This window comes from Oryctolagus cuniculus, chromosome 14 (assembly GCF_964237555.1).
Source record: "Oryctolagus cuniculus chromosome 14, mOryCun1.1, whole genome shotgun sequence".
Lineage (NCBI taxonomy): Eukaryota > Metazoa > Chordata > Mammalia > Lagomorpha > Leporidae > Oryctolagus > Oryctolagus cuniculus.
Genome location: NC_091445.1, coordinates 47,054,500 through 47,078,626, shown reverse-complemented (window position 1 = coordinate 47,078,626; position 24,127 = coordinate 47,054,500).

The following is a 24,127-nucleotide window of genomic DNA, read 5'->3' as shown; positions in this document are numbered from 1 at the left end:
TTTGATAAACCTCAAAGCCTATGCTTTGAAGTGAAGAGTCAGTGACTTGGAAATGGGGCCATGTATTTTATTTGTTTTTTAATCTCATAGAGTGTTTCTTATAGATTAGTTTGTACTTTTATCTAACAAGATGCCACAGGACAACAGAAACAAAATTTCATTCTTTGTTCTTGACAAGAAGAAGCAAAATGTAGATGTTTCTTCCTGGAATTCTGCTAATTTATAAATTCCAGCTTAAATGTTGACATGAAAACAAATAAAATGAGTGAACGAAGGCTGGCAAAAAGCAGAATTCTATGAAGTTGGAATAACTATAGTTAGCTGATTTTGCAAAAAAAAAATGAAGCTTTAGATCAACAAGTACTCTACCCAAGTTCCAAAAAATTTTCTTTGCCAATCATCTCCATCTAGTAAAATTTGCATAACCAAGAATTCTGAGAAAGGAGTAGGTATGTTTGTTGAGTTTGTCATTTAAATCTTGGGTTTTAGTCTATTAACAAAAATGTCCTTTTCAATATTAATGGGGAAATAATATACATATTTAATATCAATACCTATAATTTAAATGATATATAACTATTTGAAAGGAAGCATTTTTTTCTATCAAACTTAATACTATGATAATGGATTAAGAATACTTGATGAAATTCAAGTACCACTAACAATGAATAATGATCACTTTCAAATGGAAATAATCTAGGAAGAGATTAAATTTCCGGAGTCTTTACTTGACTTCTTCTATAATTATAATGCAAAGGTAAAAAGTAACAGGCAAATTACGTGATCCTTTAAGGTTTGTTAAAATCAAAGTCATACATCTGGATTTTTCAAAGATGTATATATGTATTTATTTATTTGAAAAGGAAAGTAATAGAGAGAGAGGACTAGGCCAGGTGGAATCCAGAAGCCAAGAACTTCATTCAGGGCTCACTCATGAATTGCAGAGGCCCAAGTACTAGGCCATCTTCTTCTGCCTTCCGAGGCACATGAGCAGGAAGCTGGATCAGCAGCAAAGCAGTCAGACCCGGAAATTGCACTCTGATATGGGAAGCTGGCATCACAACTAGTGGCTCAACCCTCTGCACCATAATGACAGAACCCACATATCTCAATGTCTATCAATTATTTTATGTTTGTTGTCTCTGGAAGGTTAAACTTAACATATTATGGTCCAATTAATCATTCAGATAACCACATTGATTTCAGAACTGCTATTGTTAGAAAATTTGCATTTGTAAAAGAGTAACATTTGTTGCTCCTGATAAAGACCATGAAAAACAAGAACAGTTCAGTATTTCAGGACTTTCTGGGGAAAAAAAAAAAAAAAAAACAACAGATGTTAGAGAAGACTGTGTGAAACGTTGTATGGAGTTAGTAATTCTCAAAACTTCCAGTTTCCCATATGATATCACAGTCCAGCCAAATAATATCTCAAACAGTGTCTCATTCCCTCTATTTCCAGTTGAATGGGAGCTTTTGGGGATTAATCTTTGAAAAATTCCCTAGCAAAACTGTAGAATGCGAGACTTTGGGTTTTATTTTGCTTCTTCAGAGTTATAACTCATTACAAACCGAGCTTTATCCTTTCCTCAAATGCTCAGAAACTCATTTAACTATGTTGTATCTGAACTTGTCAACCGACTTGAGAAAAGCAATTTCAGATGTCAGAATGAGAAAGCACTGAAGGGGAAAAAAACAATATTTTCAAATGCAATCTCTATGTTATGATGCATTATTATTCCCTGTAAGGTTACGCTTTGATGTATGTATAATTCCTAGGGTAGTCAATTAAAAGATTTACAAACCCTGAGGACCCATTATGAATTATAATTATTTGAGCAATCTGGTGCTCAGGTAGGTAAATGGCCATGTCAAAAAATAGTTTAAAAATAATAATGTTAGCACAGAGAGAAGCCAAAATAAGTTTCTTCCTGCTGAACTCAACACTGCAACATAATTTCTTAAACACTTTGTCTTTTGGTACCAGCTTTTTAAGCCACAAGTTACAGACTTAAAATTTTTACAGGAACTCTACAGATAACTATACCTGTCCCTATTTAAATTGCACTGCAGATAAGAATCCCAGTCTCTAAAAACAATCTGCCCATGAGAGCTTAACACACACTGCCTACGAAAGCTTCAAAGGGTTTCTCATGCTGCCCAAATCAACTGTGACCTTCCCAATCTGACCCTTTTCAAGTCTGACTGTATTTCTTATATCGTCCCCTACCAGCAGGCACAGGGACCTAATTCACAGGCAGTGGACAGCATGTCTTTGAGGTTTACAAGCATCACTTTAGTCATAAAACCACACCAGCAGTGCCGAGTATCTCATCCTTCTGGCAAATCTTAATGGTCTGCCTAGAAACAGCCCATTTGGAAGTTAAAAGACACTTCCCCAAACACGAAGCACGTTAAATCTAAAAATTCAGTAGAGAGAAAATTTAATATTCTCTATCACAGAATCAGTTCACAACCTAAATTAATGCAGTGTGAGATGTTAGGCAATCGTCCTCCTAGTAAAAATCGCAGTAATGGACTCTCAAGCAGTTCAATGAACAGCAAATAAATTTACCAGAGAACAGAATGAATCACTTGTAATTAAATTTTATTAGAAATGCATGAAAATATCTTAATTTTAACAGGACATAAGACAAAGTATAGTGCCAAATTCTGTCCTATCCGTTTATTTGATGATTATTTATTAAACATACCATTTTATAAGAATTCAATTAGACCTCAAGGTAGATACCAATGTAACTTTTCAAGTGATGCAAAATCTTGAAATGTTTTTGAAGTTAATAGCATTAACCTAAATTAATTTTATAATAAACATAATTATATCTGTGATTTATATATGCATGAGGATGATTAATTTTAAAACATATTAATTGTAAAATTATTTGCTATGGTCACTGCAGAAAAGTATATATACATATATATATATATATACATAAAAATACACCATCATCTCATGCACACATAGCATAAAGCTAATGTATTTAAACATAAAACTTTCCCAATAGCTCATGAAATATTTTATAACTCTATTTAATAGACAGAATAAGTCACTTTTTAAAAAAATATTTATTTATTTATTTATTTATTTGAAAGGCAGAGTTACAGAGAGGCAAAAGCAGAGAGAGAGAGGTCTTTCATCTGCTGGTTCACTCCCCAAGTAGCTGCAACAGCCAGAGCTGAGCTGATCTGAAGCCAGGAGCCAGGAGCTTCTTCCAGGTCTCCCACACAGGTGCAGGGACCCAAGGACTTGGGCCATCTTCTACTGCTTTCCCAGGCCATAGCAGAGAGCTGGATCAGAAGTGGAGCAGCTGGGGCTAGAAACCAGCGCTCGTATAGGATGCCGGCACTGCAGACAGCGGCTTTATCTGCTATGCCGCAGTGCTGGCCGGGTCACTTTCTTAAGTTCAATACATAAAAGATTTACATGAGAGTAAGTGACACTACTAACAGCATTGCTAAAAACTTTATTTATTAAATTTATAAACATTGACATATAATTATCATTTGGTATCCATGAGCGATTTGTTCCAGGACTCCCAGCGAACACCAAACTCTGCATATGTTCAAGTCCTTTGTATGGCAGAGAATTTTCATGTAATTCATGCATATCTTCCTGAATACTTAATGTTTGTTTATTTGGTAGCTTATTTTTTATTCATTAATTAAAAGGCAAGAGAGAGAGAGAGTGAGAGAAAAAGGGCAAGACAGATATCTCCCATCTGTTGGTCATGCCTCAGCTGTCTGCAATAACTGTCTGTGCCAGGCTGACACTGGGAGACAGGAACTTAACCCAGTTGGCAGAGATCTAACTACTAGAGCCATCACCTGCTGCCTCCAAAGGCAAACTTTATTTGCATTTCCCTGATGGCTAGTGATCCTGAGCATCTTTTCATGTGTCTGTTGGCCATCTGAATTTCATCCTTTGAAAAATCATTCCTCTTCTCACCAAATGTATATCTCTATTATAAAAATCAATGAAATCTGTACATACACAAATACTCTAGAGAGTGATACTCCAAAATTCTCCCTTATATTTGCACATGGAGTTTACAAATGAGGTCGAATAGCTTGTTTTCTATATTTCTTGTTTTCTGGCTATGTCTGCCTAAGGTAAAAGAATATCTTGGACCAGCCTTTTGGTATACAAGCAAAGCTGTTGCCTGTGATGCCAGCATACCATATGGGTGAAGATTCACGTCTCGGCTTCTCCTAGTAATGGTTTCGGAGAAGCAGCGGAACATGGCCCAAGGGTTTAGGGCCCCTGTCACCCGTGTGGGAGACCCGAATGAAATTCCCTGCTTAACACTGGCTGTTGCATCTCTCTGTGTGACACTTTCAAGTAAATAAATTAAAGAAGAAAAAATACCTGCTTATCGTGATCACAGGAAAGTATCACTACCTCAGAGGCAGCATGGGTTAGTAGTGTATTAGCAACTGTACAGCAGTAACATTGGAATCAAGCCTGACCATTGACCACTGCCCCTTTGCAGGGATTGGGATGGAAACCAAGAAATGTTGCACAAGAGAGAAAACCACATGCCTTTAAAAAAAAAGTTCACATATCTTTTGCCTCCTGGAATAATCTAGTAAAATATTTGAATCATTTTTGGAGACTATAGAGTTGTAGCAGTTATAAAAAGCCTTTCTTCTCTTTCATATCAGAAGTATAATAATCCATTTAAGCTAAAATCTGCTAAAAGCTTGACAAAACAAACACTTCATTTCACTTCTCTTCATAAAGATAATAGTTTATAAATTGTTTTGTGTCTCTGAACAAGGGTGAAAAACCTTTAAAGCTACTTGACAATTTTTCAAAGATACAAAAAATGCATTAAGCAGTGTCCTCACATGAATATTGACTGTCTGAGATCTTTCTTTGCGATGTAAACAAGACATGATAAAGCAAAAAAAAAATTGACTCTGTTGCTTTATTATCTGGGAAACTAATGTTGGTTAGTTAGATAGGTACACATATGCACACACACAATCAAACTCATGTCAAATAGAAATGCATTTATAGGACTGAATATTTCAAATATATTTAGAGTAGAAATAATTTCCATTAATTTATATATAATATAATTTATAGAATTGTTAATTCTGGCTTCAAGGTAACAAAATTTCACAACTTTTGACATAATATTAACTATTAACTTAGTAACTTATTTTTAAGAGATTTGTTTATTTATTTGAAAGGCAAAGTTACAGAGAAATGGAGTGAGAGAGAGAGAGAAAGAGAGAAAGCGAGCTTCCATTCACTGGTTCACTCCACAAATGGGCACAACAGCCAGGGCTGGGCCAGGCTGAAGCCAAAAGCTTCTTCTGAGCCTATCACATGACTGGCAGGAGCCCAAGGATTTGGACCATCTTCTGTTGCTTTCTTAGGCTCATTATCAGGCAGCTGAATTGGAAATAGAGCAGCCAGGACTTGAACTGCTGCCTATATTGGGTGCCAACATTGTTAGCAGCAGCTTAACCCACTACTCCACAACACTAGCAGTAACTTAGTTTAAATTAATGTCAAATATCTTTTGGGTTTTATTTATAAATGTTAGAAATTTAATCTCTATTTTCATGAATTGCAACAGTACAGCTAAATTCCGGCATGCATGCTAATACTCTAATAAAGGTGTGTAAGAATCTTTGTGCTCAGAATGGACCAGGGGAGGATCAATAACTTAAGAAAGGATCACATTATTAGTGTAGGGTTAATCTTATGAGTATAAACTTAACTGTAAATGGATTTTTGTAAAAAATAAGAATGGGAATGGGAGTAGGGTCGGGGCATGAGCAGGAGGGAGTGCAGGCTAGAAAGTATCACTGTGTTCCTGAACTTGAATATATTGAATACATAAAATTTGTAAACATTAAATAAAATTTAAAAAAACAAGAGTTACATAATAAGTAACTCCTGACAAAGGTGTGCCCCAGCAAGATCAGCACAGTTATTTTAATACAATGCATAATTGCTACTATGTTATCCCATTTTTAATCAAACAACTTATTATTCAGTCCATTGGAGGGATTTATTTCACTATAAATTCAGTATTTTAGATAAGATATTTAAGTAGGAACCATTTCAGTAAGACATTTACCATTCAATTTTCTATAAAATCCTATTTTGGTAATTAACTATTTTGTATTCTTAGTAGAAATAGAGATAGTAAACTTTTGAGATAATCTCAAAAATCTCATAAGCAGTGGGAAAGAAACCATTAAAATCTACAGACCAGTATTTTTTTGTTTTATTAGAAAAACTGAGAGGTGAGTATTACCTTCTGTATGTATGTTTTATAACACAGATATTTAAATTATACAGAGGAAAAACAAGTTTTTCCAAACTTTCCAACCCTCCTGCCTCATTTGGTGATATTTGGAATTTTCTGGCCAATGAACCATGAAGGGATGTGGCAGAGTACGATATTCAAGGTGGTTCAATACCTGACATACCTGCTCTCCATTTTCTCCTACCTCACTCTGGAAATTTGGAGGACAAATTGTAAAATTTGACTGAGTTAGGATAATAGGTGCCTTGAATCCTGGAGCATATGTGCCAGAAGAAACATCAGGCAAGGAAAATCTGCACTGGGCTTGGTGAAACTGAGTTTGAAAGTTTTATAGTTACTGTCAGATTACCCACATAAATATATCATTGAATGCAATGTTAAAAATATCTGAACTGTTTGGAAAAGGGCTAGAGTATAGCAAGCATAAACTAAACATTGTAGCAAGTTAACATCATCAATGTTTAGCATTATTAATAAACAATGTACCTCATTTCACTTTGAAATCACACCATAGGCTCCAGGTAATAGAGTGTTAACATAATAGTATTAATAAGAATTTAGAAATGCAAATAATTGCTTAGAAAAGCATTCAAATGAGCATAGAAAGGAATCTTCCAAAAAAAAATGTGTGTTTGACTATGGAAGATAGAATGGAAATACCTCAGAAATCTGAATGTAGACCTACCATATGACCCAGCCATCCCACTCCTGAGAATTTACCAAGGGAAATGAAATCAGTATATGAAAGAGTTAATTGCACCTTCATGTTTATTGCAGTTCAATTCACAATAGCTAAGACATGGAATCAACCAAAATGCCTATCAACTGAAGACAGGCATTAAGAAATTATGGGATATGTACACCATGGAATATTACTCAGTGGTAAAAAGAAAAATGAAATCCAGTCATCTGAAGCAAAATAGATGAATCTGGAAAACATCATACTTGGTAAAATAAGAAAGTCCCAAAGGGACAAATACCATATATTCTCCCTTACCTGTGATAAATAATAGAGCATCTAAAAGACAATCTGTAGAAATGAAATTGAGACTTTGAAAAGCAATGACTTGAACAACCCCTTGTATTGACTGTTGGGGAACAGTTGTTTTTTCCCATATTATTTGTCGATCTTTTTACTTAACATAAATATATGTGTCTAAAATCAATTGAATATAGATCTCAGTAAAAAATAAGAATGTGAATAAGAGAGGGAGGAGGTAGATGGGTGGGAGTGTGGGTGGGAGAGTGAGTACAGTAGGAAGAATCACCATGATCCTAAAGTTGTAATTATGAAGAATATAAAGTTTGTAAATGTAAAGCTGTATATTTCTGTATACATTCCTACAGACTTACTTCTAAGGGGACAGTTTAAAAACTTTCCTTAGGACCCCAAATCCCCTTAAGCTGGTTGATAAAAATACCATCTTAAATGTTAAACTAATCATATGGATGATTAACTGTATGCTAATAATAATAGATAGAATTAAAAAGGAGGGATGGAGCTGCCACCGTGGCTCACTTGGTTAATCCTACACCTGCTGCACCAGCATCCCATATGGGCAAAGGATTCTAGTCCCAATTGCTCCTCTTCCAGTCTAGCTTTCTGCTGTGGTCAGGGAGGCAGTGGAGGATGCCCCAAGTGCTTGGGTCCCTGCAACTGCATGGGAGACCAGGAAGGGGCACCTGGCTCCTGGCTTCGGATCAGTGCAGCTCCAGCCATAGCGGCCATTTTGGGGGTGAACCAACGGAAGGAAGACCTTTCTCTCTGTCTCTCTCTCTCTCTCACTGTCTATAACTCTACTTGTCAAATAAATTTTTTAAAAAAGGAGTGAATGCTCTAACATGGGAAGCAGTCCACAAAACAGACTCATAAAAAGACAGTCTAAGTAGCACTCTGACCTCAGAATCAGCCCTTAAGGCATTCTTGTCTGGCTTAAAAGCCCACGAGAGCATTTCAGGCATGAAAAATCCAAGACACTGTGGCAAAAATGTCCTAAAGAAGGATCTTGGTGGGTGATACCCCAGTGGAAAGAAGTGGTCATCAAAGAAAGAGGTACTTTTCTCTGAAAGGAGGAGAGAACTTCCACTCTGCTTATGGCCTTGTCTAAATACTGATGGCGTTTGTGGATTCAAAAGGTGTCTATAGCCTAGGCAGCTCAAGTCAAGAGCCTTGGGTGATCACTGACTTCATACATAAGTGTGTTAACTGTTAAATTAACAATAAGAGTCACTATGCACTAACTTTACATGCAGTACCTCTGTTCTCAAAGAGATGTATTACAATTATGTCTAAGTGCTTGCAAAAGATGTATCATTCGGTGCTTCTTTAAAATTAATTAACTTTCTACAAAAAAAAAGAAATAAGTGAAATTAACTTCAAGATGCAAAAACTTTGAACAGAACTTATCTCCACTGTTGAGGAACAGTTTTTGTATGGTTGTTTGTTTTTGTGTGTGTGTGCAAATTTTTAACTCTTTACTTAGTATAGAGTTGGTCTTCTGTGTATAAAGTTAATCAAAAATGAATCTTAATGGAGAATGTGACTAGGAATGGGAGACAGAGGAGGAGGAGAGATGGAAGTGATGTTGGGAGGGCAGGTATGGAGGGAAGAATCACTATATTATCACTATATCCTTAAAGTTGTATTTATGAAATGCATGAAGTTTGTATTCCTTAAATAAAGAGTTTCTTTGGGGGGGGGGGTTGGAATTTAGTTGTTTCTACTAACTAAAAAAAAATCTTAAAAATAATTTTGACTTAGACCTGAAATCTAACAATCCCATTCTCAAACGTGTGGCAATTATTAAGAATATGATGCTCATGGCCGGCACTGTGGGATAGCAGGTTGGGGTAGCGGGTAAAGACAATGCCTGCAGGGCTGGCATCCCATATGGGTGCCAGTTCGAGAACCAGTTGCTCCACTTCTGATTCAGCTCTCTGCTATGGCCTGAGAAAGTTTAGAAGATTGCCCAAGTCCTTGGACCCCTGCACCCCCATGGGAAGACCCAAAGGAAGCTCCTGGCTCCTGGTTTCAGATCGGCATGGGTCATCTGGGAAGTGAACCAGAGGATGAAAGACCTCTCTCTCTCTCTCTGTATCTTCTTCTCTCTTTGTGCAATTCTGACTTTCAAATAAATAAATAAATCTTGAAAAGAAGAGGAGAGGAGAGGAGAGGAGAGGAGAGGAGAGGAGAGGAGAGGAGAGGAGAGGAGAGGAGAGGAGAGGAGAGGAGAGGAGAGGAGAGGAGAGGAGAAGGGAGGAGAGGAGAGGAGAGGAGAAAGAGAAAAAGAATGGGCTGCTCTTTTTTTCTTAATCAATGTATTGTAAGGTTAATTTGATATAAAATTCAAATGGTCTCCTTTTATCAAGCAAAATTTTTTAAAAAGAATAAAGATTTGTGTCACAAAAAATATGTTTTTGATTACTATACTTGATCTTAGCCAAAAAGCTGAGAAGCGATGTGCTTGATATTACTAAAAAATGAGACTATTGAGACATTTGTTGATCTAGAGCTTTATAGAAACTTAAGGTAGTGGATATTTAAGAATCAAAAGGAGAAGTTAAGTTTAATATAAAATTCAGACTTTCTGGGGGAATGCTTTGTAGAAAAAATGAGGAAGAATGACTTGCTGTTTCTATAAACTTCCTATTCTTAAATAAAAATTATACCACACTAGACACGTTTCTTTTATATAAGAAAGTTCAGAAACGAAAAATACATAAGTGAGGTTTTCTTTCATAAACTGTTACTCAGATAATGACAGATAAAAAGCTATTAAATCTCCTTTTTACAATTTATTAAGCCATATTGATGAACATGGTATGATTATTTAATTGGAAACTACTATATTTTGGTACATATTTCATACCATTCAGAACTATATCATAATGAAAATGTATGAAGTTTGTATATTATGTTATCTTAAAGTAGTTATTTTATTTAAAATATGATCTATTTCCCTTTCTATCTTAATTTGAAGTTTATCATTAAAATATATTTTAATATTAAGATGATTGAAAATATATTTCAAATTCATAAGAACATAAAATGACAGTACCACAGCCTTGCAGTGACATCTACTGAACAACGAAATTCTGCCTTTAGCAATAAGTATAAAAGAGAAAGCATTTCTATTTGAATAAGAGAAGAAAATGGAATTTTCCTGTGTTCATGCAAAATTAACATATCAAAAGTGAGATGATCATATCTGTCTTATTTCCCTATATCTCTAAAACTATTTAACAAGAATCATGACAGCATTAAACAGATTCACAAAGGGTTATGCTAATTCTCTTAATGCACAATCCTTTCTAGTGCCATAAATGTTCATTCAAAGGGGATGCAGCTTTAAGGATATTACAGGATTCTTATGTCAGAAGATCCTAAAAATGAGCAAGGTGCATGTAACAAGGAAGTTCAGGAAAGTAAAAGTTATAACAGTAAACAGATTAGAAGACTTTCAATATGAAAATGGAAAATTTAAATGTTTAAAAAGAAAGTTAATAAAAATTAAAGCAAAATTTTTAAAAAATCTAAAAAAGTTAAAATTATTTAGAAAAAATTATTTTAATTTATTTAATAAATGAACACCAAATAAAAATAATGACATTGCTGAATGATTAGTAGAAAAACACTAAATATTGACCTTGGGGAAACATCTATGTTCTTTAATTAGAAAACAAATTTTCCAAGTTTAAAAAATTTCCTTTTTATTTATTTGACACTTTTTTTATATAATTGCTTTTAAATATTTAAAGCTAATTTGGAGCAATATTTTGGTACATTTTAGTTTCTGGCAAGTGTTAAGATTTTAAATTACAAAAGTACTTATGAGGGGATACAACTAAGTTCTGTTTAATGCTTTTATCACTCTTTTCAATAACATACAGCTGTTCTCAAGAAAAACTAGAGTCATTGATATCACAGTCTTAAAGACAGAGTAGTTCTTTTTGAATTTGTTCAAAGGAAAGTAGAAACAGAGTTGATCTTTACACATTGTTCTTAACCAATATAAAGCCACACATGTAGATACTAGCTGGAATGCTCTGGAAAGCTGCTACAGTTTCATGTGTGTTAATAAAATCAGAGCATATATTCAAAATTCCTGGTGTCCATTAATATTAATTTTCAGTTGTGTCATTGCCCAGAAAAATCAAACACAGGCACACTGTTTTCTGTAAATTAAATAAAATTAAATGTGTGGGTTTCTTTTTTTAAATCAGCCAGCAATTTTCAAAGCAATACCTCTGATTTGTGAGAATTACTCTTCCTCTTGGCCTTGATTCCCTTCTCAGTTTCTCTTGCACGTTTTCACAAACAAATTAGATGCAAGGTAAATGTTTATGGTGATGATGATTTATGACAACTGATGACTACTGCTGAAAGTAATTTTTGCACATCCACTAAATCCAAAAGAAAATGCAAAAGAAGTGAGAAACTTAAGATTACAGAATATCTCTTCCAAATCATCAAAAATTAAATATTCTTTCAAGACACCTCATCATGTTGGCTTCTATGTAACTTCATATATTTATTCAAACAAAATGTAAAAAAATTAATAATATCTTTTCAAAAGCATTTTAATTTTTAATCTAAGTAGTATGCATAATGTGAAAATATCTGATTATACCACTTGTTCATGAAAGATCTTAATTTAGTGATTCCAGTTGTGTTTCATGAGCCCCCAACCAAAAGGAGATTTTTCAAAAAGTATCCCTACAAAAGATGTTTAATAATAAATAATGTTTAAACATTTATCTTGTTTACTTGAAAGAGTAACAGAGAGAGGTAGAGACAAACAGAGAGGTTTCCATCTGCTAGTTCACTCCCCAGATGGTCGCAACAGTCAGAGCTGAGCCAATCTGAAGGCAGGAGCCAGGAACTTCTTCAGGGTTTCCCACATGTGCAAGGTCCCAAGGACTTGCGCCATCCTCCACTGCTTTCCCAGGTGCATTATCTGAGAGCTGATCAGAAGTGGAGCAGCCAACTTGAACCAGTGCCAACATAGGGTGCTGGTGCTGCAGGCTGGGGCTTTAAACCACTTTGCCATAGCACTGGCCCCTCAATAATTTCGTAATGCAGGAATGAGTGAATGAAGGGATGAATAAGTGGATACATTAATTAATGGTATGTACTTCTCAATATATTTTAAAATTGTGGGAATTGGTTAGTATATTATCAAAAAGATGTGATATGATGATGGAATTTCCAAAAGGAACAGCTTTGCTTTCTGCATGCAGTACACTTTCTATTCACAATCCTAAACATTCAACTAGGAAGACTGCAATATCATTTGTGATTATGAATTTTACATTCCAACTTGCCTCAGCCTTGCAATGCCTATATGTGTCTGTGAAGGTATCTCTGGAAGAGATTAGCTTTGGAATATGTAGACCAAGTATAGCATAGTTCACAAACGTCATCTCCCTCTGTGGTGTGGATTGTCTCTACCCAAACAACTGAAGGACTGAATAGAAAAGAAAGGAGGAGATAAGCCTGAAAATGATGCAGCACTGAAAGAAAATTACAGACCAATATCTCTGATGAACATAGACACAAAAACCTCAATAAAATTCTGGCCAATAGAATGCAACAACACATCAGAAAGATCATCCACCCAGACCAAGTGGGATTTATCCCTGGTATGCAGGGATGCTTCAATGTTCGCAAATCGATCAATGTGATACACCACATTAACAGACTGCAGGAGAAAAACCATATGAATATTTCAATAGATGCCGAGAAGGCATTTGATAAAATACAACACCCTTTCATGATGAAAACTCTAAGCAAACTGGGTATGGAAGGAACATTCCTCAATACAATCAAAGCAATTTATGAAAAACCCACGGCCAGCATCCTATTGAATGGGGAGAAGTTGGAAGCGTTTCCAATGAGATTTGGTACCAGACAGGGATGCCCACTCTCAGCACCACTATTCAATATAGTTCTGGAAGTTTTAGCCAGAGCTATTAGGCAAGAAAAAGAAATTAAAGGGATACAAATTGGGAAGGAAGAAGTCAAACTATCACTCTTTGCAGATGTTATGATTCTTTATTTAGGGAATCCAAAGAACTCTACTAAGAGACTATAGGAACTCATAGAAGAGTTTGGCAAAGTAGCAGGATATAAAATCAATGCAGAAAAATCAATAGCCTTGGTATACACAGGCAATGCCATGGCTGAGAAAGAACTGCTAAGATCAATCCCATTCACAATAGCTCCAAAAACAATCAAATACCTTGGAATAAACTTAACCAAGGACGTTAGAGATCTCTACGATAAGAATTACAAAATCTTAAAGAAAGAAATAGAAGACGATACCAAAAAATGGAAAAAAATTCCATGCTCATGGATTGGAAGAATCAATATCATCAAAATGTCCATTCTCCCAAAAGTAATTTATAGACTCAATGCAATACCAATCCAAATACCAAAGACATTCTTCTCAGATCTGGGAAAACTGATGCTGAAATTCATATGGAGACACAAGAGACCTCAAATAGCTAAATCAACCTTGTACAACAAAAGCAAAGCCAGAGGCATCACAATACCAGATTTCAGGACATACTACAGGGCAGTTGTAATCAAAACAGCATGATACTGATACAGAAACAGATGGATAGACCAACGAAAAAGAATAGAAATACCAGAAATCAACCCAAACATCTACAGCCAACTTATATTTGATCAAGGATCTAAAAACAATTACTGGAGTAAGGACAGTTTTTTCAATAAATGGTGCTGGGAAAACTGGATTTCCACGTGCAGAAGCATGAAGCAAGACCCCTACATTACACAAAAATCCACTCAATAGATTAAAGATCATAGATTAAAGATCTATATCTACAACCAGACACCATCAAATAGAGAACATTGGAGAAACCCTGCAAGATATAGGCACAGGCAAAGACTTTTTGGTAAAGACTCCAGAGGCACAGGGAGTCAAAGCCAAAACTAACAATTGGGATTGCATCAAATTGAGAAGTTTCTGTACTACAAAAGAAACAGTCAGGAAAATGAAGAGAAACAAACAGAATGGGAAAAATATTTGCAAACTATGCAACAGATAAATGATTAATAACCAGAATCTACAAAGAGATCAATACACTCCACATCACAAAACAAACAACCCATGTAAGAGATGGGCAAGGACCTCAATAGACACTTCTCAAAAGAGGAAATCCAACGGGCCAACAGACACATGAAAAAATGTTCAAGATCACTAGCAATCAGGGAAATGCAAATCAAAACCACAATGAGGTTTCACCTCACCCCAGTTAGAATGGCTTACATTCAGAAATCTACCAACAACAGATGCTGGCGAGGATGTGGGGAAAAAGGGACACTAACCCACTGTTGGTAGGAATGCAAACTGTTAAAGCCACTATGGAAGTCAGTCTGGAGATTCCTCAGAAACCTGAAGATAACCCTACCATACAACCCAGCCATCCCACTCCTTGGAATTTACCCAAAGGAAATGAAATTGGCAAACAAACAAGAAGTCTGCACCTTAATGTTTATTGCAGCTCAACTCACAACAGTTAAGACCTGGAATCAACCTAAATGCCCATCAACAGTAGACCGGATAAAGAAATTATGGGGCACGTACTCTATGGAATACTATACAGCAGTAAAAAACAACGAAATCCGGTCATTTGCAACAAGATGGAGGAACCTGGAAAACATCATGCAGAGTGAAATAAGCCAGTCCCAAAGGGACAAATATCATATGTTCTCCCTGATCTGTGACAAATAACTGAGCACCAAAAAAGGAAACCTGTTAAAGTGAAATGGACACTATGAGAAACAGGGACTTAATCAGCCCTTGTCCTGAATGTTGATGAACATTTTAATACATTATCCCTTTTAGTGTTTTTTGTGTTCTACTTATTGTTATTATCGAGCTCTGTAATTAACACACATTTATTCTTAGGTGTTTAAATTTAACTGAAAAGTGATCCCTGTTAAATAAAATAGTGGGGGCCGGCGCCACGGCTCACTAGGCTAATCCTCCGCCTTGCAGCGCCAGCACACCAGGTTCTAGTCCCGGTCCAGGCGCCGGATTCTGTCCCGGTTGCTCCTCTTCCAGGCCAGCTATCTGCTGTGGACAGGGAGTGCAGTGGAGGATGGCCCAGGTACCTGGGTCTTGCACCCCATGGGAGACCAGGATAAGCACCTGGCTCCTGCCATCGGATCAGCGCGGTGCGCCTGCCGCAGCGCACTGGCTGCGGCGGCCATTGGAGGGTGAACCAACGGCAAAAGGAAGACCTTTCTCTCTGTCTCTCTCTCTCACTGTCCACTCTGCCTGTCAAAAAAATAAATAAATAAAATATTGGGAATAAGAGAGGGAGGAGATGTACAGTGTGGGACATGCTCTATCTGACTTGCCCCAAATGGTAGAGTTAGTAACGTGCCGGGGATTCCAATTCAATCCCATCAAGGTGGCATGTACCAATGCCATCTCACTAGTCCCAGTGATCAGTTTAAGTTCACAATTGATCATAATGATAGGATTAAGAGTCAAAGGGATCACATAAACAAGACTAGTGTCTGCTAATACTAACTGACATAATTAAAGAAGGAGAGAATAATCCAACATGGAAGCTGGATTCACAGCAGACTCATAGAATGGCAGATTTCCTAAACAGAACTCTAGCCTCAGAATCAGCCCTTAAGGCCTTCAGATCTGGCTGAAGAGTCCATGAGAGTATTTTAGGCATGGAAAGCCAAGACAATCTGGCAAAAAAAAAAAAAAATCTAAATGAAAGATCTCTGAGAATGAGATCCCAGTAGAAAGAACAGGCCATCAAAGAAGGAGGTACCTTTCTCTGAAGGGAGGAGAGAACTTCCACTTTGACTATGACCTTGTCTAAATAAGATCAGAGTTAGCGAACTCAAAAGGCTTCCATAGCCTTGGCAACTCATGACAAGAGTCTAGGGTGATTACTGACGCCATAAACAAGAGTGTAACTTGTTAAGTCAACAAAAGGAGTTACTATGCACTTACTCCTTATGTAGGATCTCTGTCCTTAATGTGTTGTACAATGTGAATTAATGCTATAACTAGTACTTAAACAGTACTTTACACTTTGTGTTTCTATGTGGGTGCAAACTGTTGAAATATTTACTTAATATATACTGAATTGATCTTCTGTATATAAAGATAATTGAAAATGATTCTTGATATGAATAGGATGGGAGAGGGAGTGAGAGATGGGAGGGTTGCGGGTGGGAGGGAAGTTATGGGGGGAGCCACTGTAATCCATAAGCTGTACTTTGGAAATTTATATTTGTTAAATAAAAGTTAAAAAACAAAAAAAGAAAAGAAAGGAGGAGAAAGATTGAGTTCAGTCTTTGCTTGACCAGTTGCCCTAGGATGTCTGAAGATTTAGAATACTGCTGGTCCTTAGGTTTTTGGAACCACTCTGGTATCTACACTATCGCTCTGACGATGAGGTCTTCATGCCCTATTCTGACTTTTCAGAGTTTCCTTCTTGCAAATGGCAGACTGTGTGACTTCCCAACCTCCTTATCTCATAAACCAATATCCTACAGTAGATCTCCTTTTAGATATCCCCATGATTGACATAGATAGATGATAAATAGATATGACTGGTAACTGGGTATCTGAGGAACTCTCAGTAATTGACTATTCTTGTTTTATTTATGAACATTTAGAAGTCCTTTCTCCTAAAATCACAAAAGACATAATAATCCAGGCTTACTCCATGCATTTAAGAAGTTCATATATTTGAAAATTTTATGATGAGATAATAGGGGGCCAAAGAATATGAGTAACTAAGACAAAATTGAGTGGGAAAAATTAGAACCATATAAAATAAGAGTTTATCAGGTATGAATTATCAAATACACACACTTATTTAAATGATGCAATATATTTTTCTATAAATCAACTTAGTCTCTATTAGGAGAGATCTTGTTCATCACAGTCAACACCAGATGAGCACAGTTTATTTGGGTTTTTCCATCTCTCACTCTGTCCCCCTCTCCCAGAGATCTGTGTTCATTTCCAAGGATTTATGTAGGTCAAAGCATGACTTTGGAAACCAGGGATATGATGAGAACTCTAGATGTAATAGAAACCATCTCTTCCTAAGTGTCTTTCCTACTTGGTAAATAATGATAATTAGCTGCTATTTCTTTGGTCCTTCACTCATTGCAGTTGTTTTTCAATATGCTTTATTTATGTGTTGATATACTTAATCCTCTCTACATTTTATAGATAAGGTACTTGAATCACATACACAAAAAAATAAGAAACTTGTCCAATTTCCTACAAATAGATACAGGAGTCTAACTTCAAGCACAGAACTCGGTACTACAGTTCACTATCTTTCCAGGTCTCCAAGGTGCAAACTGAGTCTATCCTAGCTGGCATCTATGAACCTTGTCTGTTCTCCCCATCCCCGCCCTACCTATGGCTTTGGGCTCCATTATCATTGAAATGCTGCTGCTCATTGGGGAGATAGAGTCCTCCAGGACACCAGGATTTTGACATCGTATTTCACCATATACCCTGCATGCTCTGTTGGAGCATGTGAAGCTCTCATGAGGCTGCCTTTCTCACTTGACACTGACACATCTGCATCCATGCTCCACCCCCACATCGTGGATCCATGGTAAACCAGACAGTTTCTGTGAGCCCTGGAAGAACAGAAATGGAATAATACCATGTATATTCTCAGATCCCCAAAGGATGTGTAGATATTATCCCTACTACTAACAGATCACACCAGGAGTGGAACATAGAGCAGGAACCCGTAACAGAGAGCCATGTCTCTCCCCATTCATCTGCGGTATCCTTTCCCATGTGTATTCGTATGTGTGTAGAGGTGGTTGGTACGCAGGGTGTGGGTGTTGGATAGGTGTGCAGAAGAGAAATATGATGAAAGTACCTCAACAGGTATTCGGTCTGTGTCTCTTTTATAAATGGGAAAACCTTTATTAAAGCTTGAAACACAATTGTTTTGTGTCTTTATTTTCTAGTTGTCTTGACAATTAGCCATGGAAAAGTGGAGTATAAGAGAATTAAAGATTCAAAGGAAAAACAGCAACAATTTTATACGGTCACAAAGTCACAACAGGGATAAAAGTGATAAAGTATTCAGAGCATTTTAGAGACTTCAGGCTGAAATTCTTACCTTCAAATTCTCATTGATTCCTAAATTACCTTGTAAATATTCTTTAATTAAACACTCATCAAATTCACCACTCATCCACTATCAACAAGTGTTTTTTTTTTTTTTCATTGCAGTGATGGTTTCTGAAATGTTATGGATGAGGCTTCTCTTCAGTCTGCTATCATATAACAACAATCTCTGTGAAGGATTGGAGAAAATATTCGCCATTACAACTTATATTACCTTTTCATCTCATGACCCATCCTCTGTTTTTTAGCATCTCTTGATGTTTTTCCTTTATTATATTTCTCATCCCTTATAATCATCTCTAATGTGCAAAATCTTCCCTAAGTCTAGGAAAACTAGAGGAAAATCTTTATGAGTTAGCACATGCCATGGTCTACTCAATTGACCTATTTTTACTTCGGACACATGTTTTCTTTAATTTTCTCTTATCTTTGAGTGACTTTATTTATGTCAGATACCAGACATTGTGACTTGGTGGCTGTATGTAAATCTGTGATCGCAAAATAAGCTTGATATACCTATTATTTTTTCGACTCTGGAAAAGAATAATTCGTTCTTGCATACATAATCAGCTTACTACATTTAGTAGAGTTTTAACCAACATTTCAACTACCACATTGGATATGGCTTAAAAGATAAACATATGCAGAATGGCCCCAAATCGCATCAGCCTATAGGCATTTTTCTGGAACACAGAGGACACAGATTAGGAAAGCAATATTCATTTTAATGAAGTGAAGTGATTAAAATGCTAGAGTGCTGGGATCATGGTGGAAGTGGGTACAGGTACACCATTAGTACAATCCATCATGTTGTTTTCATGTCCTATTTCAAAAGAACATGTTGGGTTCTTACAAATAGAACCAACTTCCATTTCATGATGGATTTTACATGTAGTTTTATGTTATTTTTCAAGTCAACTAAATTAAAATTGCATATTCCTCGAAGAAGTTCTGATCATTAACACAAGCACAATTTTCTTCCCCTGAAGCTATAGTCATTTGCCTTCTGAATATTGAAATACGAAATATACTCTTTTCTGCCGTTAACAAAGTTTGTATTTTATAAGCACTTACTACTCGGTCTTTTGTTAGTGTAGGATTCTACTGGGGTTTCAAAGCAATGTTCATTCAGTCTATGATTTAAATAATTTTCAACATTCATTTGGAATGATTAACAACTGATTTTTTTTTAATTTTTCTTTTTACAGGATAAAAATGTGAAAATCAGATCACCAGAGTGGCAGAAGAGAAATTTTCCAGGCTCTCAGATTTCAAATTCTGCCTTTGTGGCCTTTCAAGTAGGTGCAGTATGGGGCAGAAATGTGTTTCCCCTGGACTGAAGCCAGTGAGTAGCATGTCTTCCTCCAGCAGTCCAGGGTCAGGATGGCAACTAGTTTTCACACACTGAATTCAGATGAGGCAGTTGGTCTACATTCAGCGTTGTTTCTAAAAGCTCAGAAATTTCACGCATTTATCCTTTCTTTTCTTCCTGTCTGGTTTCCATGGAGATGCAGACCTCTTGGAAAAAGCAAAGCCATGCACTCCATGCACAGGCAGTGTGTGTTATTTTTGGAGTCAACTAAGTATTGAACACATCCCAAAATGTCAGTGTGAAAGGGCAAGCAGGGGTGTAGACAAAAGGTACAATTTCCAGTTGTCTTATTATAGAACCTCACATCCAGAAGGGAGACGGGTTCTTGGCTATTCTATAGGAAATACAAGATTTATCTTGGTAAACATTAATCTAGATGGAAGGGCAAAGTACAAATAAGATGTGGCAAAAATAAAACAAGGTTTTGTAGGTTCACCAAATGTTTCATTGGTTCTCAGGAATTATAGAGCTGTGCCTCTGAGTCTTTTACTCAAATCAGGGTTTTAGATAAAAGCATTAAAAACTTCAGCTCTATCAGCTTCTCCATCGGAGTATATGACTTCATGAGGATTTTCTCTAATTAGATTAATCTGTCTTCTCCCAGCAACAGTTACTTTAAAAATAAAATCATATTTGAGCAATAATTTAAAGGATAAAATATTTTCAAAAAGAAATACACGAAAAACATCTAATGGTATTATTATTTAATGGGAAAACAATTTCTATGAATTATGCATGCCTGTTCTTGAAGAAGAACTTATGTTAGTGCTTCTTGCTGAGTTCTTGTCCTTGATATGTGATAATTTTGTATCACAACTACCTTTATTCATGTAATAGAATTTATTAAACCCCACATGAGGAGATGCTTGTTTATTAAACATCCATCATAAAATTATTTGCTTATTGTACTGCTGAGTTAATCTGTACAAAATAAAGAACCATGTAAATTTTACATTTTAATATTTATTTTTTAAAATTTTATTTATTTTATTTGAGAGGTAGAGTTACAGACAGTGAGAGTGAGAGACAGAGAGAAGGGTCTTCCTTTTTCCATTGGTTCACCCCCCAAATGGCCGCTACGGCCAGAACTATGCCGATCCGAAGCCAGGAGCCAGGTGCTTCCTCCTGGTCTCCCATGCGAGTGTAGGGCCCAAGCACTTGGGCCATCCTCCACTGCCTTCCCGAGCCACAGCAGAGAGCTGGACTGGAAGAGGAGCAACTGGGGACTAGAACTCAGTGCCCATAAGGGATGCCAGCGCTGCAGGTGGAGGATTAACCAAGTGAGTCACGGTGCAGGCCCCACATTTTTAATATTTAAACTTTTATTTACTTTTCATTTTGTTTTAAAAGTAGAGAATGAGAGTGACTGGGAGACAGAGTGAGAGAGAAAAAGGGGGAGGGACTCTTCCCTGTGCTCTTAACTCCTCAAATGCCTGAAAGGCCAGGACTTGGCCAGACCAAAGCTAGGAGCCAGGAACTCCACCCGGATCTACCACATGGGAGATAGCAATCCAACTTCCACATGGGAGATAACAATCCAACTACTTGTGTCACTCTCTGCTGCCTCCCAGCGTGCAGATCAGAAGAAGCTGGATTGGGAGTGCAGTCAGTATTCATACTCAGACACTGTAGGGTAGAAAGCAGGAATCCCAGAGGGAATCAATCACTGTGCCAAATCCCCATGCCACACATATTTTAAAAGTTAGACCTTATCTCTGTTTGCTCACTATATAATTTATTTAGTAAATCATAAGCATAGAATTAATAAGTTACACAACAAGAGAGTAGGATAAGTTAGTGTATATTGGGAAAGACAATAATTCTACTGAAGACCTGCCTTGTAAGAGCTAGTAGTACACAAGTAGAGCAGAGAGCAGAAAGATTTGGGAAAGAGACATGTAATTCAGTCCAATCACAAAAGACAAAAACGTATTTTTGCTAAAATCACTTTAATAACTTTGTATTTCTAGGGAAGACAAGTTTTAAGAAACAAGAAATAAACAAACTAACATAAGCCCCAAGAGAAAAGGAAAAAGAAAAATGCTATTATGTTATTACAAACTAATTATAAAAGTACACTTTAACCCTAGTGACAAAATGAAGAAATGAAACTGTGACAATAAACCAATTTTAGGGGTAGGTGTTTAGCCCAGCAGTTAAGGTACAGGTTCAGAGATCAGCATCCCATAAGAGAATGCCAGGATTCAAGACTCAGTTCCACACCTGATTCCAGCATTCAACATGATATACACCCTGGGTAGCAGTAAGTGATTGTCTCCATTGGTAGTTTCTGCCATCCCCATGTGGGAAATTTGTATCGCATTCGTGGCTCCCAGCTTTAGCTGAACATTGTAGACATTCAGGGAGTGAGCCAAGCCTATCTGTCTCCTTTTCTCTGTCTCTATTTTTCTTAAGTAAACCAACAAAAACTTTGAACAAATTTTAGTAATTTATCATTTTAATAAATGAATAAGGGATGTGCCACAGAAATCATAGTAAGAATCACTTAACCCATCTTATCAAAACTATAATAAATATATCTTAATGAAATATACAGGTAGATGGTACTGTAATAACTAAGAACATCTGTTCATAAGACAAGATACTTAGTGCATATGTTTTTGATTGATGCATCAATTAAAAATGCAATTGTTTTTTCTTTAGAACATAAAATATCATATTTTGTTAGACACAGTTAAATAATTAGTAGGCAAGCAAATTAGCCAGCCCATCACTTGCATATTTACCTTTGTGTGAGGGGTGGGAAATGGAGGTAATAGTATCTAAAATCTACTCTCTTGGCAAATATATAGTAGACAACATTATTATTATTTTTTTTGACAGGCAGAGTGGACAGTGAGAGAGAGACAGAGAGAAAGGTCTTCCTTTTCTGTTGGTTCACCCCCCCATGGTTGCTGTGGCCAGCGTGCTGCTGGCTCACCATGCTGCTCCGAAGCCAGGAGCCAGGTGCTTCTCCTGGTCTCCCATGTGGGTGCAGGGCCCAAGGACATGGGCCATCCTCCACTGCACTCCCAGGCCACAGCAGAGAGCTGGACTGGAAGAGCAGCAACCGGGACAGAATCCGGTGCCCTGACTGGGACTAGAACCCGGGGAGCCGGCACCACAGGTAGAGGATTAGCCTATTGAGCCACAGCGCCGGCCAGTAGACAACATTATTAACTTATTCCTCTTGCTATGTATTAGAGCTCTACACTTACTCATCTTACACTATTTGAAGTTTGCATCAGATGACCTACTTCTCCCAGTTAAGAAATGGGAAAACACCTTGAACAGGCATTTTTTCAAGAGAGGAAATTCAAAAGGCCAAAGGGCACAGGAAAAAATCCTTGGAATCATGAGCCATCTTGGAAATGCAAATCAAAATCACAATGAGGTTTCACCTCACCCCAGTTAGAATGGTTGTCATACAAAAATCTACAAACAACAAATGCTGGTGAGGATGTGGGGAAAAAGGTATTCCATTCTACTGTTGGTGGAAATGTAAAGTAGTGCAGCCACTGTGGAAGACAATATCTGAATATAAACATACCATATGATCCAGCCATCCCACTCCTCAGAATTTACTCAAACAGAAAGAAATCAGAATATGGAAGAGTGATCTATAACCCTATGTTCATTGCAGCTCAATTCACAATAGCTAAGATATGGAATCAACCCATATGTCCATCAACTGAAGACTGGATAAATAAATTTTTGTATATATACACTATGGAATACTACAAAGTGGTAAAAAATGAAATTATATTATTTGCAACAAAACGGATGCAACTGCAAACCATTATATTTAGTGAAATAAGCCAGCCCCAATAGGAAAAATATCAGATGATCTCCCTGTTCTGTGGTAACTAATAGAGTACCTAAAAGGTAATCTATAGGAGGGAAATTGATATTTTGATATACAATGATTCTTAACAGCTCTTGTATAAACTGTTGAGTAACAATGTTTTCTTATTCATACTATCTGTTGAACTCTTTAATGTAGTGTTAATCTTAAGAGAATAAAGTTAACTGAAGATAGATATTTGTAAAAAATAAGAAGAAGAATAGGAAAGGGAGGAGGATGAAGTGTAGGGGTGTGGGCATGAGGGAGGGTAGGTTGGAAAATATCACTATGTTCCTGAATCTGTATACATAAAATACATGAAATTAGTATACCTTAAATACATTTTTAAAATAATGTGTGTGAAAAGCAGGCATTGGGGGGCAAGACAAGTGTTGAGTGTGGCATTTTTTTTTTTAAACTTTTATTTAAT